General features: G+C 47.2%; 1 pseudogene; it reads left to right on the top strand.

The window, feature by feature from the left end:
- The first annotated feature begins 4,863 nt into the window (after positions 1-4,863).
- Positions 4,864-27,950, top strand: part of LOC143382659 (E3 ubiquitin-protein ligase RNF213-like) — a 95,798-nt pseudogene continuing 72,711 nt past the window's right edge.

Genomic DNA, 27,950 nt, shown 5'->3' with positions numbered 1-27,950 from the left:
CTAAACTCAGTGTCATGGTTCCTGTTGGGAATTGCTGAAATCATTGAACCATCTGGAGGGATGAAATTTGATTCTATCTATCTATCTATCTATCTATCTATCTAATCTAATTTTTTTAAATCAGGCATAATGAATCCAAGGGTGCTTCAAAACTCAGCCACATCCCCAGCCTTTTTGTTATATTTTTATTTAGATACACGTTCTGGCTAAGTTGCTGAGGCTAGTTTGAACTGGCCATCCTCCTGCCTCATCCTCCCCAGATGCTGGCATTACAGGCATGGTAACTTAACCTATAATTTGGTCAGATATCTGCTGGTTAAATATTTTTCTTAGGGAATGGCCAGGAGAAAGGAAAGTATGTCATAAAAGGATCCTTCATTATTGTAAAGTGCTAGAGGTTGTGGTTTGAGTTAATCCAACAGTCATCTTAAATAATAATGACCTCAGCATTTAATTTATCCAGGTTGTCACTGCCTCTCTTCCTACCCCATGCTATCATGGATCACTGAGAATTTCTATGGTCAGAGTTCAGCTACAACACTTTTCTTTCTTACTAAGACTGGACTAAAACTTTCTACAATGACACCTCCTAGGACTGAAGGTCTGGACAGAAGCATTTGTCAGTAGTGCTTTCAAATATAAAACCACAGAATTTGGTAGTAAGTGATTTGTTTTGTCTAGTGATGATTTTCTTTTAAATTTGTCTAAAGAGGTAAGACAAGAAGAGGACCGAGACTAGTCATGTACATTGGAAGGAGAAAGATAAGGGGAAGAGAGCCAGAGAACAAAGGAAATTCAGAATGAATAAAAAGGCAGAACATGCTCACTTCTTGGGATAGCAGAATACCAGGTATGGCCCCCTTCTCCCTTCCAGGAGAAGTCTGTTACTCCTTTGAAAAATAAACCCTGCTTTATATGCTTGCCTCAGCGTGCTTCTCTAATGTGATACTTCAACATGTGAGGAAGCAGAACTTTTCACCAATAACCAGCATTATCAAAAGTCACCACCTACATTTTATAATTTGCATTGTGCTGTATTTGCTTGGCCTCTGTGTACCCTATGTCAATTTGCCTTTCCATCTTCAGTTTTCATAATGTTTCCTCCTGCACACTTCAGCATGTCTATCAGTGCCTGTTTACTTGGCTTTTAGAGAAAAGAAGTTTCATGTGAATTAAGGCATTTAATTAAATGGTCTTTCACATTGATCAAAACCCTGACCACTTCTGTTGCCTTCTTTCATTCCTGAGATTCCCTGATTCCCTCTTATGTCATTTAACTTCAGCCTGAATTCCTTCCACAGATTTTGGCAGCAGGTGGTCTAGTGGTACATTACTGCATCACTGAGGGGTTGATGAGGGGTTCTGTGGTGGTGTATGGTACAGTTCAGTCCTCAAAGCCTTTGGTCTGCTTCTTCGCTGCTACTTGTGATTTCAATGCATTCCAGAGGCCAACTATGATATGATGTCAGGATCATGGCAATATCTGCATTAATCTTTGTATTTGTTTTTGTTTGGTCTTCAATGAGGTCCCAAATTGATCTTTTATTTTAGCACTGCAAGGTCATATTGCAATGTCCTCTAGCCATCATGTTTTGGTATGAGAAGTCACAGACCCTCAAACTTTATAAAAAACTTGTCATTTTCTCTATTTTCAAGAGTTTTCTTCCTCTTTGATTTTCAGTGGTCTGGGCACATGAGGTTTTTGAAGCTTCCTGGATCTAGGGTTCCTGCATTGTAGTTTGCAGACATTCTTTCTCTCATGAAACTCATTGGTCAACACCTTGTATCTCTTTCAGGCACTCCTGTGGGACAAATGGTACAATTTCACTACTAGACCTAATACGCAGTTTATAACAGCTGCCTTGGGGAGTTTTGCTCATCCTTTGAGACCTGCAGGGGAAGGGACACTGGACTGGAGGATACCCCCAGCTAGAGACAGCACTTCTCCTGTGAGGAGGCCCCCAAGTTCTGCAGCCAGTGTGGAGAGAGGCTGCCTCCTGCAGTCCCAGGACCAGGCAAGTTGCAAGGAGTGCTGGGGTCAAGTGGGGAATGCCTTCTAGGCAGATGGGAGCAGGACCAGCTTGCAGACTCAGCAGGGGCCCAGCTCCTGCTTAAAGTTTCCAGATTCTTTTCTTTGAGGGAACTGGGATTTAGTCCCTCTTGGGGATGAGAAGCCTCTGGCTGAGCTGAAGGGCCCTGGGCATTCCAGAGGATGTCTGGAGAGGTGTCTGAGGCTGCTGGAGGGGGAGGGCTCTGTGGGTTTGCAAGGCCCTGGGAGAGGTCCCTGCAGCCTGCCCAGGCTGTCAGTAGAGGGACAGAAGGGGGCAAGCTATCATATGGGCCTTCCCTGCTGATAGTCAGAATAGAGCAAGAGCCTCCCCTGCTCCTGTCCTGCTGCCCTAGAGCCCATGGGGCACAGTGCTCCCAGAGGGCAGCACTGCTTTCCCCCAGCCCCAAGGATGCCCTGAGCATCTGGGACTTGTGGACCCTGAGTGGCTGTAGATTCCTTGCCTTGTGAAGATGGAGTTGTGGAATGGTGGAGCCACCTGCCAGGGTCCCCCAACCCTGGGTACCAGGAAGAACAACTGCCAGCTGGTGCCTTGGGAGGGGAGGGTTTGCAGTCCCAAGGGTTTAAAAAAGCCAAGCTGCTAAGCTGTGATGTGCCCAGCATTGTGCTAAACACGACATTATCATAAATCCCTGTCCTTCAGATGCTGAGAGTGAAGCACAGAGAGGTTAAGTAACTTGCCCACAGCCTCACAGCTAGTGGCAAGAAGAGAGGATTTGAACCCTCTGGAACCCAAGTGCAGGTTGAACTGTGGTTGAGGTCTTGCTGGTCTGGTTTGAGGGGAGAAAAGGGGTCTGAGTGATGAGCAGAACCAGCCTGTCTTCGCAGGCTTGCTGGGAGGCCGGAATTAAAATTAATTATGGAACAAGACAAGGTGGTCCCTGACAGTGGCCAGGAAAGGGCAGGTGGGACAGAAACAGCACTCTTGGGGGCTTCATTTAGTCCCCAAACCTTTGGGAAGTGGCAACCCACATTCATCCTGCTGCAGGGCCTCCCTGAAAGGCCACTTCCCTCTGCCCCTCTTTTCATTTTTGGTGAGGGGCTGGGACTGGCCGAGGGCAACAGAACCACTTGCCAGCAGAACCAGAACAATCTCAGGATCTGCCTGAGAACACAACACAGGCATGTGGCCTTCTTACCAAACACCACTGATTCCTACTGTTGCTGGGAATCAGACAAGAAGCAGGAGGCTCACAGCCTCGGGAACTTTTTTAGAAACTGAAACAGGACACAAGGGACTTGACTTTCCAGTAGAGGAAGGCCTCTCCTTTCAGTCACTTGGAGGTTCTCCAGGTGGTTTCACCTGCTGCAGGACCAGGGTAGGAATCCCAGGAATCCATGGGGCCAGCAAGGTCACTGTGTGCTCTGCCAGGAACCCAGGCCTGGAGGTCCCATGGATGAAGGCATGGGGGAGAGACTGGGGTCTCTGCACAGACAGGTCGTTGGGTGAGGGCTTTGAGAGCTGTGGACCACCCATCTCTGCCCTAGGTCCCCCAGGGACCCAGGCGGGCCTCCTGCCCGGAATGCTGGGAGGTTCCTGGAGGAGGCACCAAGGTCCAGGCAGCGTGCTTCCTTTTTCTTCTATGTTTTCCTGGAGGATGTGTTTCTACAATGGAGGAAATAAGTTCAGAGTCTCCAGAGCATCAGGGCTCCTGGGAGGCTGGGAGTGTGCAGCTTGGAGCCTGGATGGTAGGCGCTCCTTGCAGGAGGAGCAGCCTTGCTTCTTGGGCCCAGGGTCGGTGGGGTTCAGCCAAGCCCCTGGCATGGGTCTGGTCTGACCCCATAGGAGTCTACAGGCTCCAGGTCCCTGGTCTCCACCTTCCTTTCCCTGCCCTAGACCTAATAAGCATGTGTCTCAGGAGCTGTGGCCGGGCCAGGTGTGGGTCCCACTCTCCTTGGGGTCTCTGTGTTGATGTGCGGGGCTGGGTGCTCCTCCACTGTGCCACAAGACCCATGTGTGGGCGCTTGTTGGCTGGCAGGTGCTTTCAGGTGCTTTTCCTTGGAAGTGAGGCCCCATCAGCCTCTGGGAGGCATTAGACATAGAGGAATTATTCTTTGGTCAGGGACTCCCACTGGAGCCCAGGGAGAGCTGTGGGAGGAAGCTCCTTGCCAGTGTTCAGGAGCACAGGGCGGCAGGGGAGAGGGGACTCCCTGGCTCAGTTCCAGCTCACAGACACCCAGAGTGTGGTGCCTGCTCCCAGGCTTCCTCCAGGGCAATGCAAGACCTCCTTGACATACATTAGGATGGCTGCAATAAAAATCATCAAATCACAGGTGTCACTGAGGAGGTTGTCTGTGTGCCTGGCTGCAGAGCCTCCCGCTAGCCCTGGATCAGCTGGTTGCCCTCATGCTTCTGCTGAAGGTGCTGCCACCTCACCATTTGTGAGGTGGCAGCACCCACTCAGGTTTTGGGCCTTGTGGCAGGTCATTTTGGGGGTCACTGTCTTTCTGTTCTGTGCTGCACATCCTGCCTGCTCACCCTGACTCCCAGCTTTTATTTCTTGTGAAAGTCTCTCTATTGACATCCACAGGCCACCCAGGGTTCTTCTCACCAGGCAAGTGGCATCCAAGTTGGGTCTGTGCCCATCAGCAGGCTGTTCTTGAGACACTAGTGGTGTGGCGGGCAGCTTGGTGTCTGCTTTTTGGGGTTCACTTTCCAGAGCATTGGTTGGGTATGTTCCAGGTTCACCATAATACGAGTAGAGAAGCTTGCTCATGTAATGAAGGTGCTGTGCACATGAGGAAAGCAGAGCTGCTTCATCCCTGTAGAGGGATGCTGTCACTCACAAAGGGCTATGGCTGTTCCTGAGTACCATGGTCGCACACTATTTCACATGTGGGTTGGGCTGGGCCCTGGTGAGTTTGGAGACAAGGTGCCTGGTGTGGACCTTCCTCCAGGGGCATGGGTGTGCCAACAGCTCCCTGCTGTGGTGTTGGTGGGCATAGCCATGTCAAATCAGGTTGGACTTGCCCAGGCCAAAGTGAGCCCTTCATGTCAGCAGCACAGGTGCAGTGGAAGGAACTAGTGTGCCCAGGAGTAAGGGAGGGAGGAGGGGCCAGGCAAAGTTGGGGAAGGGTCCTCAGAGGCCATGGGAGTGGACTGGAAGGACTGGACAGCCCACCTGGGCTGCTGTGAGATGCTTGGCTTAGGGGTAGCCTTTCAGGCTGGGGCTTGGTTGCTCTTTTCAGGAGGGTGAGACCAAGGACGGGTTGGCTGCTCCTGGAGAAAAACCAGGTAAAAACAGTTCAGAACCCAAAGATCTGAGGAAGCCAGAAGGGAGTGACAAAAATTACACAGCTGCTATGACAAAGGAGAAGGAGCAGAAGAACCAGAAGGCAAGCGCACAGGCTGTCCCCACAAGGTACCAAGTCGCCAGCCCGGGCCCAAGGCCCAGGGAGGCCATCTGTGCCTGTTGAGGGCCACTGGGATGAGTTCAGTCCAGGAGTTGCAGGGGAGGCGGGCTGGCTAGGCCAGGGACACACACCCTCCTCTCCACTTCTTGGCCGCTTGTGATGGGCAGCAGCCAGGGGTGAAAATGACCAGTAGAGAAAGAGGAGGTGGGCCAGGCCAAGAGCAGTTGGTGACCACAGTGCTTCCTTCTCTCTTCCAGCTGGCTGAAGCCCGAGGAGGGAAACACTGTGCACTTCCATGCCATCATCTCCAAGCATGTCACCTTCAACCCCGAGCTCCACACTGTGTTCATCAGGGGAGGAGAAGAGCTCGGACAGCCCGAGTGGAGTGATGCTTGCAAGATGTACTATGTTGAGTGAGTCCCGCGGCCCCCAGCCCTCCAAGTGTGTGTTAGAGTTGATCAGTGAGTCCCCAGGGTGGTCCTGCTCCCTGGATGAGCTTGTGTTTGATATTCCCAGCATGCATGTCTTCGTTTCTCTTCACTATGGCTCTTTTTTTCTGTCCTAACTGGAAATGAAACCCTGCCCTGTTCTAGATATGCTGTCTTGGTCAGTGTCCGTTATAGCTTTGGGTCTATGTTCCCGGTGTTTGAGACCTAAATCTTCTGAGTTAAGACTTCCAGATAAATGGCTGGTGTCTGTTGATTTGCAGGGACTTACATGAGCACGGGTCCCTCATGGAAGGCAGCATTGTCATTCCCAGGCAGAGCCTGGATAGAGTCACCCCTTACAAGTATGTCCTAAGGCATGGCCAAGACTCCGACTGCACCGTGGAGTATGAGTACATCTACGAGCAGCCGCAGAAGGCAGGCAAGCATGTGAACCGTTGCCTGTATGAAAAGTCCTCCCTCCTGTGCTCCGGAGGTAAAGGGCCTTTCCTGTGGCACCTGTGTCCTGGCTTGGATGCTGCTGTGTGGAGCAGACTGCCTGGTCTGCATGGGTCCTCTGCTGTGCGCTGCCCCTGCTGTGGTTTAATTTATGTGAGAGAGGAAATGGGAAGGAGAGAGGACAAGCCAGAGGAAGGGCTTGGGCTGTGGGCAGAGTGGGCCCCAGGTCCCAGGCAGACTCTGGGACAAAGCAGGGAACAGGGAGCTGCTGGTTGGCCCTTCCTGGAGGCAGCTAGGTGGTGACTGGAAGCAGGATAGGGTGTTGAGAGCTTCCTTGTGGGTCTCTACTATTTGTCACGTTTTGTTGGTGGCATTTGGGTGGCTTCCACATTTGACTTGCTGAATCCTTGGAAAGAACCCTCTGCACCACTTCAGGCCCTCTGGCAGCTCTTTGTATGTGACCCTTTCTGCAGCTACTGGCTGTCCTGGCCTGCCTGGGCACCCAGCCCTGTCCTCAGCTCTCCCCAGGGCCTAGGATTTTTTAAAAAAATATGTTTTTGGGGCTGACCTCAAGCACCTGGGCTCCAGAGATCCTCCTGCCTCATCCTCTTGAGAGGCTATATGTGCACCATGCCTCCTGGCTATGTACTTAATATTTAATAACAATAGTGTATTCCAAGGACTTCAGCTTTTAGGTGAGACTGGACTTCAGCTTTTAGGTGAGGAGCTGGAGTAGGGTCAGGAGAAGCTCCAGAGGAGGCCATGCCTGAATCAGCATATGAACCCTGGCCAACTGTCACCTGGATGGGACAGGGTAGAGCTGGGGTGGCTGGGCCAACCAATGGGACAGTAGTGTGCACAGTGCCTGCTTTGGGCCTCAGGAGTCCTGCTCAGCACCTGTCTTAATATTTCACTGCTATTTGTGTGTGTCTTTCTACACATAGGGCTTTTTTTTTTTTTTTGGTAGTAGGGATTAAACCCAGGGTCACTTTACCACTGAGCCATGTCCCCAGCTCTTTTTATTTTTTGTTTACAGACAGGATCTCCCTAATTAGCTTAGGGCCTCTGAAGTTGCTGAGGTTGGCCTTGACCTTGCAATCCTTTTGCCTCAGCCTCTAGAGTCGCTGGGATTACAGGATGTACCATGGTGCTCAGCTACCTCTGACCACCTTATAAGTTTTCTGTCTTTTTTCTTCTCTTTCTTTTCTTTTTATTTCTTGCTTTTTTTTTTTTTTGACAATGCTGGGGCCTCATGCATGCTGGATAAATCCTCTACCCATGAGCTAGATCCCTAGCTCTTTTAAATTTTGAGTCAGGTTTTGCTAAATTACCCAGCTGCCCTCAAAATTTTGATCCTCCCACTTCAGCCTCCTAGGTTGCCTGGAGTACAGCCATGCATCATGGTGCTTGGCTAACCACTTTTGTTTTCTAATTTTTTATAGTTGACATCACTGGATTTTCTAGGTCTATAATTGTGTCTCTTGCTAGCTGGATTTCAGAGCAGACTTGAATTCAGTCCTTGCCCTGTAGTGGGCACCTGCTAGTATCTCTGTGTCTGCTGGGTAATCTGCACTGTCCTCTTTGGAGTGGGTGTTTCTGTTCCCAGTAGGTACTCTGAAGTCATTTACCAGAACAGGACTCAGTTGCTAATGAGAGATGTAGTTTTGGAATAAATGTTTAACCTGCGTGTGGTCATGTTTAAAGCTTTTACCAGGCTTTCTGAACTGCATGACTAAGCAGAGACTTTGTTTTAAGCTCATCACTGTGGGTTGTCTGGGATTTCTGTCTCTAGGGGCATGGCCATGGTAGCTGATGGAGTGAGTTCTGATTGCCTCAATTTACCAGAATCTTCTTGTTTTCCTTCCGTTCTTTCACCCTCTGACTGTGCTCCCCAGTTTCCTGTCTGTTTATTTTTTAGTCAGGGCCTCCCTAAGATGCTGAGGTTGACCTCCAAACTGTGATCCTCCTGCCTTGGCCTCCTTAGATACTAGCATTACAGACATGTACCACTGTGCCCAGCTATGTCCCTGTGTTTGTCTTCTGGGATGGTGCCTTGGGCTGGTGGGTTTTGAGATCTTAAGTGTGACATTTTTCTTGCTATCACCCATAGACTGGCATCAATATGATGACATAATTTGCACAAAGCCTCCTGGGACATTCCAGAAATTTCAGAACTTCTTCACTAATAATATAAAGAAGGAGCTGGTGAAGGGGAAGAAGATAGCAGCCGAGATCATGCTGGGCCGCATCTTCAGCAACCTTCAGACCTGGAACCTCGTCAACCTGCAGAAATTCTTCACCTACTTCTGGCAGTTTTATTCTGTTGTCCAAGTGCCTATGATTTATGAAGGGAAAGCACAGCCCTGGCACAGCCTGGCCCTCACAGAGGAAGAGGTATCAGGCTTCCCCTGGTCACCAGCAGCTCTGGTGTGGGTGGGCAGGGTCCCCTGACTACTACCGGTAAGGAGACCCTGTGACTGACTGGGGCAGGTGCCGAGGTGGGTGGGCAGGAGGACCTTTCTTTTCCTTCTTTTCCTGCTCCACCTCTTGGGAATCCCCTGCCCCCATGTCCCTTCTCCTGATTGCACCTCTAAGCCTCACTCCCAGCACTGATCTTGAGTTCTTTCAAGGTGTAGGCAGAGTTGAAAGAAAGGGTGGAGCCCATCATTGCCCCTTCAGCCACACTGTGGCTTGGAGACAGAGCTGATGCTCTCTCTGTGTTCGACATTGAGCTCTCAGGAGCATCTAGGGGTCTCCCAGACCCACCTCACTGCAGGGTTTGGGACTGAGCATCCCTGTGCTTCTGCTGTCCCAGAACCTCAGTGTGCCTGGGAGTTGGGGAGGCGAGGGAAGTGGGGCCCTCCCCAGAGCTCCCCTGCCTCAGGACCTTGATTTCCTGCCCAAGAATCCTTCAGCCTCCAGGGCATGCACTCCATGGTCGGTTGCACCTCTTTTTTCCCCTGCATCAGGTGAGAAAACACCTATGGGAGTGTTTGAAAAGCAGATTAAACTGGTTCTGGAAGGAAGAAGTGGGGATGCCCTGCCTGAAGGCTGGCCTGTGAGGAGCAGAATGAGGATGGGCCTGGTCCTCCTTTTCCTGGTGGAAGATACCAAACTCTGCTTATCAGAGGGTGACCTGACCTCACTGTGCTCCATCCTCTGCCCCAGCACCTGCTCTCCAGATGTCCTACACAGTGAACTCCACCACATCCTGGGCACATCTGAGAGGTATCCCATGTTTTTGTTTTTGTTTTTGTTTTGTCAGAGGTTTCATAGGCATTTATCATGATTTTTATCTGATTAGAGAGCTAAGTGCTTGTTAGAGAAAGGCTGTGCACACACTGGGAAGTCATGTCACCATTTGCTCCTGTCATTTTCCTGGCATTGTTTTATTGCTAGTGTTGTTAAATTCTGTGTTCTCCTGAATACCCTGACTTCAAAAAACTTCACAGAGCCAGGCACCACGGCAACACTGTCATCCCAGCTACTTGGGAGGTTGAGGCAGGAGAGTTGCTTGAACCCAAGAGCTTACAGCCAGCCCGGGCAACTGGAAAAAATAAATGAATATAAAATACATGACAGAAGTGCTCCTGGGAAGACCTTCCTCTTCATGGTCAGCATGCCTTAGCACTGGGGCCCAGGCCTGCCTGCAGGTGTCACCTAGGAAAGCTGCAGAACCCACAGGGATGCTGTTCCTGCTGTCCCATCTATGTCGGTAGCTCTGGAAGCACCCTGCCCCTGCTGGGTCAGCCATGGCCTTTTATGTGGTTGGGGAGACCTCTTCTGAGCTGCTGTGCTTGGACAATCAGGGTCTCTTCTGCTTCTGTTTGGTTTGAGCTTGGGTAAAATCGGGCAGCCTTTCCTGAGCTCTTAGTACCTGTCGGTTTCCTAAGTTTTAAAGACCCAGGCAGTTGTTGTGCCCTCTGTGAAAGAGAGACATTGGTTAGGAAATCTACAAACAGCTGTGTGGGGGTGTGAGAGAAGGAAGAAGCATCTATTTCTGTGCCTGTGAGACACACACCATGAGTTGTTCCTTTTAAAAAGTGGCTTTGTAGCTGGGCACAGTGGCACATTCCTGTAATCCCAGTGAATCAGGAGGCTGAGGCAGGAGGATTGCAAGTTTGAGACCAGTCTCAGAAACGGAAGAAGACCATGTCTCAAAATAAAAAAGGCTGGGAATATAGCTTAGTAGTAGTGTGTCCCTGGGTTCAATTCCCAGTACAAAACAAAGAAAAAAGTTTGCTTTGTGTTTAGGTTCACCTTTGCCAGACTGCCTGGTTTAAACCCTAGGCCCTGTGTGAATTCTTGGCTGGAAACTAAGGGCCTCAATACCTCAGATGTTGTGTAGGTGGAAACGACACCCGTGGGACTTTGTTGGGATTCATGACATTCTGGTGCACTGGGATGGGGTCCAGGGAACTTGTCCCCCTTGCCACCCTATGTCTCCTGATCTGGAACTTGGTTCAGGTGTGCCACTTGGTACTTCTGCTGGTTGCCCTCCTGAGACATTGGACCCAGGGCAGGTTGGACACAGCCAACCACAGGTCATATTAGGTCTTGTTTCCCTTCCAGATGGTCAACCTGTGCCAAAGGTGCATAGACGCAGGAGTCGTCGACTGGGTGGGCATCCTCCCTGTCCTGCACTACTGTATGCAGCTGGTTCCTCCAAGAAAGGACTTTGTGAGCCAGCCTGAGGACATCTGGGCTGCTCTTAAGGGAATCTCCTTCTCTCAGTTTCAGGAAAAATGGCTAAATGAGTAAGTTGTAAAGCTGCATTTATATAAGCGCATCTTGGAATAATGATTCTTTAGCACTTTGCCACTGAGCTACATCCCCAGTCCTTTCTTAAATTTTCAATTTTTGAGACAGGTCTTGCTAAGTTGCCTGGCCTGGCCTGAACTCATGATCTTCCTGTCTCTGGAGCAACTGGGATCACAAGTGCGGCTACTGTGCTGGGCAGTCTTTCTCTTATGACTGTATTAATGTGTATTTACTCATTTGTGTGACAGACACTAAGCACCTCTGTGTGTCCCAGGACACAGCCCCACATATGGCAAACCTTAGTTTATGATCTTGCCTCTGACCTTGCCTTTTACCTGAGGTGAGGGGTGGTGATTGCATTTTGCAGGGCTGGAGCAAGATCCTCTTTTTGCTGACCATAAGGCTTAGGTCAGAGAACTGGCCAGGAGAAGCAGAGAACTTCCACACTCTCTGCTCTCTAATTGTGAGAATAGTGTGCTGTCCTGTAGGTGGGAGGCTCAGGCCTCCTGGAGTGTGGAAGTCTTAGTGGGCAAGAGTACAGAGACAATGACCATGGGCTCACTGGGCCCTGCAGTGGCCATCCAGTGGGGAGAGGGACTGAAAATTGGAAAAGTCACTGTTCCTGAGATGTGGATGCACAGAGCTTGCTGAAGGCTGAAGAAGGAGATAGGAGCCAGTTTCTGTGGACACTCAGATTCTGGCTTCTGCTAGAGGTACTGTGGCCCTTCTGTCAAAGGATTGAAAACTTCCATGGTCTGAGTCTCACTAAGCTACAGCAAAGCTCTGGCTCCTCTCCCTCATGCTGCATGACCAGGGAGGAAACAGGGGGGTGAAACCCACAGATAGCCCCTGGGGGGGATTCAGGGAGGGTGTTAAAAACAAACATGAGGAATATGGTAAAGGACCTTCAGAAAAAGTGGACAATGTTCTGAACAGTTGGGGAATTTCAGAAGAGCATTGGAAACCATGGGTATTAAGAAAATTGCCAAATTGGAAGGCCACAGATGACACCTGGAGTGCAGAAGGAGACTCTTCTTGATGGCTCAGCCAGCCACCTGGAGACAGCAGTGGGGAAGGGGCCAAGAACCAGAGGACTGGGGACTGGGCAGTAGAAATATCATGCTCACACAGAGAAGGAGCAGAGGGGAGAAAAGCAGAACAGAACTTCTGAGGTCTGTGGGTGAAAACCAGGTGAGCAAAGAGGAGAAAGAGGAGAAAGAGGCCAGAGGAAAGATGGAAAGATTGTGCTGGGTTTCCCAGAACAGAGAGTGCTGCCAAAGAAGCCTAAAGACTCCAGGGAGGACAGGGGCAGGCCATTCAAATCCAGCACAGTCATGGCTGCTGGGCACCAAAGAAAAACTTTCTCCAAGACAGCTGGAGAAAAGACTCAGTGAATCCAAGGGACTGTGGAAGGGTGAATGGAGGAGGGAGAGGTGGCACTCATACAGAGTGCTAAGCCTTTGCATGGAGACAGGTTTAGTCACGTGCTGCAGCGCAGACCTGTGCTGAGGACATTGAGCTAAGGAACCAAAGCAGACCACAAAAGGACAAAAAAACATGTGATTCCACCCATGAGGTCCCTAGCGTCCTCACACTCAGAGTAGTGTGGCTTGCCAGGAGCCAGGGAAGGGGAGTTAGTCTTTAATGAGGATAGAGTTTCAGTTTTGCAAGATGAAAAAAGTTCTAGAGTTTGGTTGGGTGACAATGTGATGTCATTGACACATTGCAAATACTGGAAAATAGTTGAAATGCTAATATTTAGGTTATGTTTACTACCATTAAAAAAAAAAACTAACTTTTAAGCCAGGTGTGGTGGTACATGCCTGAAATCCCAGAGACTTGGGAAGCCAAGTCAGGAGTATCATAAGTTCAAGGCCAGCCTGAGCAACTTTAAAATCTCAAAATAAGATTTAAAAAAGGGCCATGGATGTGGCTCAGTGGTTGAGTGCACCTGGGTTCACTCCCCATTACCAAAAAAAAAAAATCATAATAATAATTAATTTTAAAAATCCACTGTCTAACGTAATTCTAGGCATGATTTCCTGACGTTAGCACTGTTGTATTTTTGGGACCAGGTATTGCCAGGGCCCCAGGGTGGGGGAGGGCAGGGCTTGAACACCCCTTTCCCCACTTAGAACTGCGCTTCAAGAGGTGAAAGGGGACTCAGAGATGCAAAACTCCAAGCTAAATAAATGATAAACTGGGATACTAAGCAATATGCATTCCACCAATTTAAAAAGCTGGCTGAGGCCCTGGGTTCCAACCCCAGCACCACAAAAAATAAAAAAGTCAGAGTGGGAGTTACAGAGGAATAGGTGGAGAATCAAATCCAGTCCCCAGTCAAGAGTCTGAGAGGAGGAACAGGCAGATCTATACCTCTGTGGAGCTCTGTGCCTCCTTTCCAGGGACTGGTGGAGCAAATGGCTAGAGAATGAATATGGTACAGACATTGGGGAGAAAGCTGCAGAGAAACCAGACCCAGGTGTCACCCAGGGGCTTTAAGCCACCCATGGCAGGACACACGGCCTTCTCAGGTGTGCCTGTGGCACATGGAGCAAGACAGGCTGCATTCTGAGCTGGACCACTCTCAGTACCCTAAGGTGCTGTAGTCCAAGGGTGCAGGTTCCTAACCACAGCTGAGCAGATGGCTCTCTGGAAAATCCTTACCTGCCTATGTGTTAATGGCATGCTGCTTCTAAATAACCTCATCTTGAAGTGAGGAAAGGTTTTTCAGAGAAAACATGGAAAGCACAACCTACACAAGAAAAATTGTAGGGGGCTGGGCTGTACTCAGTGGCAGAGGCCTGCTAGAAAGGGCGAGGCCCTAGGTTGCCACCTCAACACCACAAAAAAAAAAAAAATTTAAATCCAATTTAAGAGAGAAGTATAAAACTTAAAACTTAAAATAAATCTGAATTAAACATGAAAGCAGCCTTTGCACTCATTTCCACACACAGATAACTGCCATGTGTGGAGTGTCCTGTCCCCTGCCCTCTCCGTCCACTGGGAGTCTGGTGCTGTCTTTAGGGTTGAAGGCAATAAGCTCAATTGTTCTCATATCTTCTCTATTTTAGAAACCTTTTGAAATGAAAGCTAAATAGAAATGATTTTTAAAATTTATTTTGTTTTTTTTTTCAATTTATTCATTTTTGTTATTTTTAAATTTATTTATTTATTCATGCCAGGGATTGAAACCAAGGGTGCTTAACTACTGAGCCACATCCACAGCCCTTTTTTTATTTTTTATTCTGAGACAGGGCCTCACTGATTTGTTCAGGCTGGCCTTGAACTTTCAATCCCCCTGTCTCAGCGTCCTGTGTTGCTGGGACCACAGATGTGCCATACGCTTGGCTATTCTGTTCAGTTTTCATCTGATTCATCTGTATGTCTGTTTTCACGATGCATTGATGTCATCATTAAAATCTGAGCTTTCTGAACCTTCCCAGATTTGCTTTTCCTTGTCTTGAGTCTGTTCAGTGCTCTCACTGCTGCCCTGGTCTCTGTCCTGGTTTCTTCATTCAGGAACCAGTTTCTTAACTTCATGGAGAGGAAGAAGCAGTTGCTGAGTATGGATGAGTATCTCTTTAGATCCTGGTTCAGTTTGCTGCCTCTGGGAAGCCTGGTTCCCTATATGGAAAACTCCAATGAATACTTGAGTCTCATGCCTGCTCGGGTCCTGGACTGTTTCCTAGGTACTCACTACAGGCTGCAACGGCTTCAGAAGATCTCAAAGATCTCAGAAGATCTCTTGGCTGTTTGTGGTTGGGAGTAGGGTGTCAGGTCCTTGCTTAGTAAAAGCAGGTTACAACTGAACACTGAGTGCTTGTGGGTCTTCTGTACTGAAGGGCAGGTTGGTGGAAGTGCCGAGAAATAATAAGACAATTGTTGAAATAAGAAATCACTATTTCTTAGGGTGAAAGTTTGACTTTCCAAAGTTGATTCTTGTTTAGTAAATAGAGCACAAGAGAACAGTAGCCATTTGTTAGATATGAGTATTAGAAGGCACTCTGGATGTCACACATTTTATGCTTACTGTCTTTCTTTTGGGGGTAAAGAAAATGGGATAAGCACTGAGATGTAGCTCATGGCAAAGCACTTGCCTTGCAGATGCAAAGTCTTGGGTTTGATACCTGCTTCCAAAAAAAAAAAAAAAACAGAGACAAAAAAAGGAAAAAAGAAAATGGCATAAATTTACAGTGTGCATTTCACTGGTTGAAAATGAAGTTTGGTCCTTGAGCCCTTCAAGGCTTGTATACAGGGAGAACAGAATGAGTCCCTGTGCCTTTCTCCCTTCTTGGCACAGACAGCTGTTTCCTAGTTGGACCTTTCATATTTCCCTTTCTTTTTCCTGCCCTAGCATGTTGAGAATGTTTTCAAAATGCTGATGCACCTCATGGACATCTATCAGGATGTGTAAGTAGAGCAGCTGGTGCAGCCCCTTCAAGTGGGCTCATATATGGTGTGGGCCACCTGCTGTCAAAGTGGGAGGGTGGTACACCAGCAAGTGCCCCAGTGTATTCTGCAGTTGCCAATCCAGCCATCCATGTTTTCTCCTCCTTCTCCTCCCCTCCCTCCTCCTCCTTCTCTTCCTCCTCCTCCTCTTCTTTTTCTTAAAGGAAATCAACAGGGCTTTGGATGTAGTTCAGGGGATGAGCACTTGCCTAGCATGTGCAAGGCCTGGGTTCAGTGCCCATTACCAAACAAACAAACAAACAAAAAAGCAAATAACAGCTCTTGGGTGCTGAGATTTTGCTTCATTCCCATCTGATCTTTTGGCCTTTGTGTAGTCACTTATTTTTAAATGATCATTTTCATAGTACAAATGTGTGTGTCCTGCATTTTTTAAACATTTAGTTCTACTTTTTTTGTAAGTTGGGTCAATATAAAACAAAAATCAAAGGTAGCCTTGCAGAATCATTTACTCCCACACCTGTGAACTTGGCCATCCTCCTGCCTCAGCCTCCTGAGAAGCTGTGAGTACAGGCATACTTGTAGGTCTTTTAAAGGGAAGGGACTGGTAATTGATAATTGGTATTGTTTTCTCATCTCCCAATGACTTAAATGATCTCTATGGACTCCTGGTGGGTAGTATTCTTGAGGAAACCTCATGTGAGTCCAACTTGACTGTGTGCCTGAAGCTCCAGAAGCTGTCTGCAGGATCACCAAACACCTGAGGTTTTACGAAATCCCCGCCTTGTCTGCTGAGATCATTTGCAGAGTCATTGGACTTAGACCTCTGGAGGTGAGTGGAATTTATGGACCAAATGTCATGCCCAGGAGAGATCTGGGATTCCATGCAGCCTGATTTGGAAGGGAACTAAGGGAGTTATGGGATGGCTGGATTAGACAGAGTGGTCTAGTCAACTGTCAGGTATTCATTTGGCATTTCCTACATGCTGTATTCCACTGTATGCAGACTACACACTTTGCCCCTGGCCTCGCCAAGAAGATGCCCCCTCCTTTTTCCTTGATTCTATTATTCACAGAAAACTAGAGCCTGTTTACCCCCCAAAAAACACATGTCTGTGCCTTGTCTTCCCCGCCAGACTCTTCCCTTCATGTAGCGACACACCATGGCAGCAGAGGCCATGTCCTGCTGCCCTGCTCAGGCCCCTGTGCCCCTCAGCGTGCAGTCATCCTCACCCTCATACCCAGAGGGAACCTCACTCTGATTCCTGCCACTGGAGCTCGGCTGCCCCTGGCCTTCACACTCTGTTCTCTCACCCGTGTCTCAGGGCAGCATCCCTGCTGCTGCATCAGGAGCTTTGAGTTGCTGTGCAGCTTCTCTACTGTGGGTCCTGAGCTTCTGTTGTGGGTGATGGAGAGTGGCATCTGTGGGTGACTCATTTTTTTAAACCTTTTTGCACATCACCTCAGACCTGTGACGTCAGGGATGGAGATGGTCAAGTCTACATTTTCACCTGATTCCTTTCAGCCTTTCTTCTTTAATATACCACAGACGCACTTTAAGAATTTCTTTTTTCAGTACTGGGGTTGAACCCAGCAGTGCTTGACTACTGAGCCACATCCCCAGCCTTCTTTTGTATTTTATTTAGAATCAGGGTCTTGCTGAGTTGCTTAGGGCCTTGCAAAGTTTCTGAGGTTGGGTTTGAGGTTTTGATCCTCTTGCCTTGGCCTTTTGAGCTGCTAGTATTACAGGTACTAAGAATGTATTTTATTGATAAGGTGTCTGCTTTCTCCTGAGTGGTACTATTTCATCCATCACAGGTTGGTGCCAGATCCCAATAAATGGTGCTTCAAAAGTTTGTCAATTATTTAGGGTTTACTTTTCTGCAGAAGGAAGTGTCCTAATTGTTGGTGGGGGTCCCAGATCTGTGGTTACAAATATTCTACCTGTGCTGCAAAAACAAAATTTTTGCTGTGCTAAAATTGACCAAAGCAAAAACACGCCTGGGCATGTGAGAGCCTCCTGTCAGGTGGTCATCTGGGTGGTGCTGTGAGGGTCAGAGCACAGTTCAGGGCCCTGCTGCTTGCTCAGCCTCAGGGTTGTCCCTGCAGTTCATTTATTGACCACCTCTGCCCAGCCCTGGATGACACCTGGATGGGTCAGTGTGTGGCCGGACCCATTCTTGGAGTTGGTGGAATGCCTGAGGCCCAGTACAAGGGACATACATATCCTGATGAGTCATTCAGATTGTCCTGGAAGGTACGAGGTGGCAGACCCAGGTTTTGTGCAGCCCTCAGGGGCTCAGGAGAGGCCTCTCTAAAGTGGGGCCTGATGCTGTAGCTGTGTGTGCTCCCTGGCACCTCTGGAATGCAAAGAGAGAGGGGCTGAGGAAGGGTTGGGTCACCAGAGGCCTTGAGCCCCTGAAAGGGAGTGGTTCTGTGGGTATGGTGGTAGAGGTGGGGAAGAGAGAGACAGAGGCTGTCCCCACAGAGTACTTATGGGGAGAGAACTGGTCTGGCCTCCTGGCCAGGAGAGTGGCTGCTTCATATTCCCAAGGATTAAGGGCTGGGAGTTTGCATGACCTACTGGTTCAGGGTTCTCTGGAAGCTCTCTGCTCATGGGTGCATTCTTCTCACCCAATCTGGAGAAAGCACAGGGATATTGTGTGTGCCTCTGCTGGTGAAGGCTCTTGTGAGGCAGAGTCTGCTCAGGGACCTGTAACACCCATACCTTCTCCCCTCCTCTCCCATGTTGCCCCTTTCATGGGAGCCCAGGGTACTGGGGAAATGACAGTGCTTGTGTCAGGTGGGCTTCCAACAAGCATGGAGCTAGAAGGTGGCTCAGGTGTGGGGAGCAGCAGAGTAGAGCTGGTAAACCTTCTCTCATGTGCCCACAGGAAGTGGCAGAGGACTCGGGAGCCGCAGCCAGGAAGGGCTCACTGGAAGACGTCCTCCAGAGTGTCCTGGCCACCACGAGATCCTGGCTGCGCAGAGTGTTAGCAAAGAGCATGCTCCGGAAGGGTTCAACTGTCCTGTTCACATACCCCAAGGAGATCCAGGTGAGCTTTGCCTGAGGCTGCAGAGCCTCCACGGGCACCAGAGTGGGGAGTCACACAGCTGTGTCCTGTCACCAAGCTCTGGACCAACAATGCCTTGGTCTGCAGGCCTGGGCTCATCCTGAACCTTACCTTGGGCCCTGGTCTCTTCTCTGAGGAAGGGACATTGCCGTTTGTCCAGAAGGGAGTCATTGACTCTGGGAGATTGTGATGGGGCGCAGTCCACTGAGGCAGCGGTTGCGAGTAGAACCATCAGGCTCTGCTTCAGGTCTGAGGCTGCAAGCCAGCTGTGTAGAACTGGAAACAGAAGGCCAAAATGACAGGAAGCACCTTTAGCTGGCAGCTGAGTGAAGCCATTTGATAGAGTGGACTCCTCCTCCAAAACCTGGGACATGGGGAGGATTCCATAATAGTCACCCCAGTGCTGGAGAAGACAGCTGAGAGCCGGTGGGATCCAGGAGCCTGAGTCTCTACAGGGCTGCAGGGGAGGAGGTAGAGTGGGAGGTCCTGCCCACTCCAGGCCTGCTGTCCAGCCTGGCTGCCTTTTCCCTGTCCTGGAAGTGGAAGGTTGTCCCCCTTGAGCCACAGTTTTCCAGGGAGACTGTAGAACCTGCTTGTGGTCTTAACACAGAGTTGGTGGCAAGATTTATTGTGATATGAGGCAGGGGTACCCCAACTGTATGGACTAGGGTAGCCAAAGGGCCAGGGGGTTGTTCATTTCAATCAAGGACAAAAAAATCCTTCCCCAACTGCTTTGTGAAGTTTGATACCAACAGACTGAAATCCCAGGAAAACACAATTGTATTATTAAATATTATTCCAGGATTCTAAGTAGTATAATCCCCAGGTGTTAAGTATGAGTGATGAGTAGCTGAGCAGCCACTGACAAGAAAGAATGATTCTAAGTGCAGTAGTAATGATTAAAAAAATGAAATTTATTAAGCATCTACTCTGAGGTGGTTGCTGTGGTTATTCCTGTTTTTCAAATAAATTTACCAAGGTCTGAGGAGATGAATGTGCTGTTGGTATTGTTGGAAGTCAGGATAAGGGAGTTAGGGAGTAAGAGGGAGAAGAGCTCTGTGATATAGAAGGAGCTAGAAATAGCAGTAGGAACTCATGATTTGGATAGTTGCCAGCTCAGTCCATCAAGAGTCCTGGGGCAAAGGCACCCTGGGACCATGAACATTTACAAAAATAATGATGCCCTGGGACCTGAGCGCATCCACATCCCATCATGCCTTTTTTTTTTTTTTTTTTTGTACTGGGGGCTGACCCAGGAGCACTTTACCACTGAGCTACATCCCCAGCCCGTTTTATTTTTTATTTTGAGGCAGGGTCTTGCTAAGTTTCCCACGATGGTCTAGAACTTGCCACCCTTCTGCCTCAGCTTCCTGAGTAGCAGGGAATACAGGTGTGCACAACCCCACATGGCCCAATCATGCCTTCTAACTCCCATTCCCACCACACAATTCTGTTCCTGGAAGAACAGCCACCTCCATGGGTCAGTGGGAGATGCACAGGTGGGCCAAGAACTCCTTGTGCTGGAATTTCAGGAAGTGCTGAGGCTGCAGGCCCATCACAGGGATAGAGTTAAATGCATGTGGTGATCCAGACTCCTCCTGGGATGGCAAGAGGACTCCGTGTGAAATCTGGGGTTGCTATGGTGGTCTGCTGTTGTTAGCTTTTAACTTTTGACAACTGAGTGGTAGTCACATTTATGATGGCAGAAACACAGTTAAGAGAACATAGAAATTATTTGGGCTACCTCTGCAGAATTTTTGTAAGTCTAAAGTTATTCTGTATTTTTTAAGAAAACTGTTGAAGATGCTCATGTTAGCCAAATATGGTACGATTTGATTATTAAAAGGCAAAATGATAGGAATGGATTAAAATTCATTGATAAACAAAGAAGAAAAAGAGAAATAATGCACTTTTAATTTTTCTTTTGAAGAATGGAGCTAAGAAATATAGAAGAAATAATTGCAATAGAAAACTGTCACTCTGTAACCAAGATATAGTAGCTGATGCAGGCAGGTATCACCCAGGAATCCTGAGATTGGTGGGGGTGCCAGGAGGGCACAGTATTTCCAGTGTCCCACTGCAGAAGCCTTTATAGAGTAGGAAAGATGACTTTCACAGTGAAGAAATCTGGCAGATAAGCCTTAACCAAGGGCCAACCTCTCTGTCAGCCCTGGTGGAACCAACAGGTTTCATGGGCCACTTGGTCAGGCTCAAGATGTTTGGTTGGACAGCTGTGGAAAGTGCAGATATTTGGCCACACCTGACCTACACTGAGTACATTTTTACGTGGCTTGGCTTAGTAGTGTTCCAACCAAACCATTGTAATCATGGGAAAACTGTGAGCCAACTGGATCAAGAGACAGTCTACAGAATGACCTGAACTTTTCAAAATTGTAAGTATCAGAAAAGATAAGGCCAGGGAACTTCTCTAGGAAAGAGACATGACCAGTAAATGCATTGTGTGTCCCAAGTGGACCCTGGATCCAGGTGGACATATGGAGGCATGTGGGCAGGAGCAGATGATCCAGGCTCCTGTCCTCCTAACATTGCCTGTCCTGAGCAGACATGGTATGTAGACAGATGTCTACTTGGGCTTGGAGACTTGTTAGAATGCTGCCTTCAAGTGCTTTAACAAAATCCTGCTTCTTTTTTTTTTTTTTGTACTGGGGATTAACCCAGGAGCATTCAACCACTGAGCCACATCCCCAGCCCTTTTCTTCTTTATTTTTTTTATTTAAAGACAGGGTCTTGCTGAATTGCTTAGGGCCTCACTAAGTTGCTGAGGCTGGCTTTGAACTTGTGATCCTCCTGCCTTGGCCTCCTGAGCAGCTGGGACCACAGGTGCCCCCATGCCTGACTGTTGCTTTCTTATCTGCAGGATATCCCTGTGGTGTTTACTTGTCCCTGTGGCTGTCACTTAACATGTGGATTTTTCAGGTCTGGTGGCGGCTGGTGGGAATAGACTTTTCTGCGGAACATGGCTGGAAGGAGTCACTGCTGGGGGACATGGAAGGGAGGCTCAAGCAGGTACCAGACATCAGGACACATTAGCATGGTGATGGATAAGCCCAGATCACTGGCAGCACCCAGGGCTATGAGCAGTGCACAGCGTGTGCAGGCCCTGGAATCTACGCCAGCTTTGTATTTCTGTTTCTGATCGGGACTTTGCAGTTTGACCACAGAATGTGACATTCCTGAGAAGAGCTGGGGAATGGGATTGTTCAGTCACTGGGGCCCTAGACATATGTGTCCTCAAGCCCTCCATATACAGGTGCTCCAAGGGACCTGCTGGTGGCAGGGTCCTTATTAAACACAATGACATGGAGAAAACACAAAAAACATGCCCTTCATTTTGAATGAAGCCCTGTAACCGAGGAAAACTGATTTCTCTCTGAGTGTTTTATATGGACCTGGTCAAATAGACATTTTAGCAAAACGGAAGCAAGGAAAAATGGCTCATTTTTCAAAATTTGCATGTTTTTGCAAGCTACTTTTCTGGCTGCTTTTTTTGCAGCATGGGAAGACTCTAACTTGGTTTCATCTATGGTCCTCTGTGAAGGGCAGGGAGGACATTCTTAGTGTAAGGCAGGGAGGAGAGGAGTCAGAACAACCAGGTGTTTGTACCCCCACCTGCCTCTGTGTTTGCAGGAGAGGCCCTTTTCCCAGATCTCTGCCTTCTGCAGCCCTCAGTGGGACGCCGCTGGCTTCAAGGACAGTGTGGCCAGGAGCTTTGAGAAGTGTGTCATCGAAGCTGTGAGCTCTGCCTGCCAGGTGACCAATCTCTTCTTGAGAAACATGCTTGGGTTCATAGCTGCTTGCTGACATGGCTAGCTCCAGGCCCTAAGTGCCTGCCAGTTCCAAGGCCTGTGCTGACCAGGATTGGGTCCTTGGTGCCCCCTCCCTGGCTTCGGCCTCATGCTGTGTCCAGTGTTCTCTACCCACTCCATGACATGCAATTTGGCTTCCTTCTATAGAGGCAGCCGCACACCCTGTGTAACCACAGCGGTGTTACAAGCCTTGGTGCAGATGATCTGGTGGGCTGGGCCTCCATCTGCCCATTGTGATCCTTGCTGCTGGTTTGTTTATGACCTGTCCAATATTGCCCAGTAGATATGCATGAAAAGACTCCAAAGGTTGACAAGACATCTAGGGAGGCTTATGAAGTTCAATAGACTCCATCCTTGTTGGGGTGGAGCACTTGCCTGGCATGTGCAGAGCCCTGGGTTCTATTCCCAACAAAAGGGGGAAATGTTTCTATTGGTTCACTAAGCTTTTTTTCTGCAAAGTGGGAAGATGTTCTGCCCCAGTGCATGTCAAGAGTAGTCCCCATACAGTACCCATGAGGCTCCCAGGGTCCTGCTCTATTTCCTAGTGGACAGTTCACACTCTGTACAGACCTCAGCTTCATTACTGGCCAGTAGATTCCTGAGAATTAGAGGTCCCTTCTTCCAGGGAAACAGGCTCTCATCTTTTTACATAACTAATACTTTCTAAGGCTTTCATTCATTTTTTGCTCAGTGCATTAGTAACGTGGTAGCCACATGTCCTGTCACTCATCCCTGGAAGCCACGCTTGGGGGAATGGTGTGTTTCAGGTGTGGGTGCTATCACCACAGTCTACCTGACAACATTCTCATCAGCTCAGAAAGAAAACAGCCCTTTAACTGCTGTGTCTGCCCTCCACCATGCTGGCCCCAGGCCCCTCCCTAGCAGCACCTAATCTCCCTTCCTCCTCCACAGACTACTCAGGCATCTCAGGAATGAAATCACACAGGCTGTGGCCTTGGGTGCCTGGCTTCTTTTGAGTGTGTGTTCAAGGCCATCCATTCTGGAGCATCTGTCAGTACTTTGTCCCTTTTCATGGCTACATGTTGCTCATCATATGGATGCAGTGTGCTTTTATGTTCCACTTGTCCTCTGGTGGACATCCGGGCTTTCCCTGACTGATGGCTGTTATCAGTCTGCTGCTGTGATCCTCCACACATGGGTTTGTGTGGATGTGCTCTTCACACTCTCTATGCCTGTGGTGGAGTGGCTGGATCACTTGGTACCTGTGATATTTTAAGGACTGTCTGGCCCATTCCCACAATGGCTGGACCATTTCCATGTCAGCTGCCAGCCTCGGAAGGTCCTGACTTCTCCAAACCCCCACAGCCTGTGCTCTCAGACCTGAGACTGAACAGTCTTAGGTATGGGGTAGTTTCTCAGGTGACTCTGGTGGCTATGACCTTGGGCACCTTTTCCTATGTTTATTGGTTATTTCTGCTTTCTATGTCTTTGGAGAAATGTCTGTTTATATCTTTGGCCCATTTTGTTCATTTGGGCTCTATGTCCTTCCTTGATTGTGGCTTATGAGAGTTCTTTGGATAATCAGATGCAAATCTCTGGTCAGATATGTTATCTACCAGTATTTTCTCCTGTTCTCTGGATTTTTTTTTACTCTTGGTGATTTCTTTAGAAGCACAGAGGTTTTTAACTTCTTTTTTTTTTTTCTCTCTCTCCTTTTGTAGTACTAGGGATAGAAACCAGGGATGCTCTACCACTGAACTATATCTCTAATCCTTTTTTTTTTTTTATTTTGAGACACAGTCTCACAAACTTGTCCAGGTCGACCTCAAACTTGCAATCTTCCTGCCTCAGCTTCCTGAGTAGCTGGGATTACAGGTATGCCCCACCACTTCTGGGAAGGTTTTTACTTTTAGTGAAATTCAATGTTTCTATTTTTTTTCTTTGTTGCTAATACTTTTGACATCAAAGAATCTTGTACTAAATCCTGGGTCATGAAGTTTTACCTGTGTCTTCCTCTAAAAGGTTTTTGTTTTGTTTTGTTTTGGGCACTGGGTGTTAAAACTAGGACCGACCATATGCTAAACAAGTGCTCTATCAGAGAGAGACCCCTTCTGAAAGCTCTAGAGTGTTAGCTCTTAACATTAGTCCCCTCTTCTCCATGGTAGGAGGTAGGAGTCCAGGTACATTCTCTTGCATATGGAGATCCAGCTGTCCCAGGCCATTTGAGGAAGGCACTATACTTCACCCCTAGAGTGATCTTGGCACTCTTGTCAAAAGTCAGTTGACGCAGTCCTGAGGGTTCACCTCACATCCATCCGTATCTCCACTGCCAATTCTTTCCAGTAGGTCATAAAATCAAGAAGCATGAGTTCTCCTGATTTTTTCTCCTCTTTTGGCATTGTTTGCTCTTCTGGATCTCTTGGGATTCCATATGTATTTTAGAATCAGTTTGTCAATTTCTACAAGGAAAACATCTGGGATTCTGACAGGGATGGCTTTGAATCTATAGGTTAGTTTTGGGAGTGTTGACCTCTTAACAATGTCACATCTCATGGTCTCTGAACCTGGAATGTCTTCCCATTTATTTTGGTTTTTAATTCTTTTCAACAATGGTTTGCAGTTTTTATTTATTTTTTCTTTTTTATTGATTTATTTTTATTTGGTACATTATAGTTGTACATAAAAGTGGAATTCATTGTAATATATTCAGATATGCACAGGACAGAATTTGATTAATTTCATGTTGTTGTTCTTCCCCTTTCCCATCCTTCCTACTCTCCCCTCTCATTCCTTTTCTTCTAATATTCTCCTATTTTTCAAAAGATCAACCCTTTTAATTTCTTATTTCTCTCTTATTTCATTTTATAATTAGGTTAAAATTATAAAACTAAATCACTATGATAGCTTTAGAATGGCCACAAATTCTTTGCAACTCTTTTCACTAAGAGGATGAATTGCTTTCCCCAACCCTTGAATCTGGATTGACATTAACACTTTGGTTTGACTGAATGAGGAAGAAATGTCTGTGAATTCCAAACCTAGGCCTCCAGAGACCTTATGAACAGACCAAAAAAGAAGATAAGAAACCATGTGGAGATCCCTAAATTGGGAGATGTTGCATAGAAGGAGGTAAACTATACATCACTCAAATTGCCTTTTATTTAGTTTGGCCCAAGACTGTGATCTTCCATCAAAAAAATATTTAGCATACTTATATATGTAGCCATATATACATATATGGTCTATACAGATCTATGACATAAATATACAGATATATGTCACCAAATTTTTAGGCAAAGTAAGTTTCCAAACACTTTGGAGTAATTCTAATAGCAAGAATTTGGCTAATCCAAGATTATTCTTCTCCAGGTTAAAAAATTCAAGTAGTCTATAAAATATTCCTCCAAATGTAAGGCCATTTTCAAAATTCTTGCTACTCTTTTTTGCATCATGTACTGAGAGAATTTCACTTATGTTTTATGTTTCCAGTTCTGTTCTCTTGAGTGAGTTAACTGAAAGGTTTGCAGTTTTTAAATGTAAGGTTTGCATTTCTTTTGTGAAGTTTACTCATAAGTGCTTTATTCCTTTGCTATTGTAACAAATTATTTTCTCAATTCTGTTGTTGGATTGTTCAGCACTAGCATATGGAAATAGAGCTGTACCTCATCTCTGTGTCCTGCAAGTTTGCAGGCTTGTTTGATGACTCTAGTGGGGCATACATGCGAGAGTGCGTCTTCTTTGAGTTTTCTATATAGATGACTGTGTTATCTGTCTACGAGGATAGTACTTCCTTTTCAATCCCAACACTTTTTTTTTCATTTTCCCACCTAATTACCCTGGATAGCAACTCTGGGACTGTGAAAGTGGTGAAATTGGCCATCCTGTGTTGTTCTTGGAGTTTTGTCTGACACTTATTCTGTGTGTATTAAAATGGCTATTATTTTGTTCTACTGGTAGCATGTGTTAACATTTTTTTGTGTGTATGTGGTACTGGGGATTAGACCCACGTGTGCTTTATCTCTTTATCCCAGCCCTTTTTATTTTTCATTTTGAGACAGAGTTCACTAAGTTGTTGAATCAGGTCTCCAACCTGTGATCCTCCTGCCTCAGCCTCACAAGTTGCTGGGATTATAAGCATGTGCCACCACACCCAGCTTATTAACTGATTTTTTATTTTAAAATATCCTTTTTATACCTGGGATAAATCTGCTTCATAACTTTTTATGTGTGGCTAGTTAATGATTTTTCTATCCTTTCATGTCAAAAAATTATCTGTTGTTAGTTTACCCTGTGTTTTTTTTCTGACTACTGAATTTTTTTTTGCAAAATTGTGAACCCAAAGAAGAAATGCATTTTGTTTCTTGGTGAAGCATCAGAAGAAGAATTGGATTGTCTATGGTACTTGAGGGTAGTCTTTATGAGAATCACAGCTCAGGACATAAAATACATGATATAGTAAAAATGATACATGATACATTTAAAATAGTCATGTTTTAAAATGTTGCCCTCTAGTTTTAAAAGTTTTTGGTATTTTTAATGACAGGCAAGTCTAAGAGAAATGCAGATGTTGGCAGTGAGCTGAGATGGTGTATGACTTGGGGTTGTGGGGGTGTGTTCATGCGTGTGCAAACATCTTCAAATCTCTGGCACCTCACATAAGAAGCCAGGCCACAAGGAAATGGAATCACTCTAGGAAATTTTAAGCATTTTATGTTTTTTCTTTCTTTTCTTTTTGCAGTACTGGGGATGAAATCCAGAGAATCCAATAGGCTAAGCTCCCCACTTACTAGGGGATAGCCCAACCTCTCTTCTGTATTATTATTTTTTTTTGAGGCACTATAAAACTAGCTTAAGTAGATTTCTGAAATGCTATTGGGTGCTAACTTGTGTCATTAAAAAACAAATCAGTAAAATCTTCTAAAGTCCTCTCTTTTCAATTCATTTTCTTTTAGTCTCAGGCTAGTGTCCTGGAGGGAGTCTCTTGTCATGATTTGCAGAAATTTGGCAGCCTCATGTCTGCAGTGATCACCAAGTCCTGGCCCAGGAACAACAGAGTGGCCATGGAAGGCCTGGATGAGATTCTTGAACACCTGCTCACGGGGCCAGATGTGAAGCAGCTCTTCAAGTTGTACAGTGCATATACGGCTGGTTGGGGTTGCTGTCCTTCCTCAGGCAGCAAAACAGCGCAAGGTACTTGACCTGATCCTCAGCCTGCATGTGCTGAGATTTGGTAAAGGCAGGATGAACAGAGGTGCCCAGGCAGGTACTAGGCATCTCGTGTAATTAAGAACATCTAACAGCAGAGCCAGAGTCTGCTGAATGCCTGCTGGACATGTGCTTCTGGGGGGACACACTTGAAGCAGCACCTCTGAAAGTCCCCAAGCCCCTTGATTTCCAGATGAGAGAATAGAAGTGCCCAGGACACGTTGCTTACCCAGGGTGTTGAAGACTTACTGTCTCCAAGATAACAAATGATTAGAAATCAAGTCCAAGCCCAGCTTGCCTCGCTGTGAAGCTCACATTTTGAGACCAATATTGATAACTAACAAAACATGAAGTGACTCTTCAGCCATCATCTTCCCAAGTGTCATGCATTGCCCTGGAAATGATG

This window comes from Callospermophilus lateralis, chromosome 17, assembly GCF_048772815.1.
Source record: "Callospermophilus lateralis isolate mCalLat2 chromosome 17, mCalLat2.hap1, whole genome shotgun sequence".
In the NCBI taxonomy this organism is placed as follows: domain Eukaryota; kingdom Metazoa; phylum Chordata; class Mammalia; order Rodentia; family Sciuridae; genus Callospermophilus; species Callospermophilus lateralis.
Note: the sequence above shows the minus strand (reverse complement) of the source record. Positions and strands in the feature narration are given on the sequence as shown.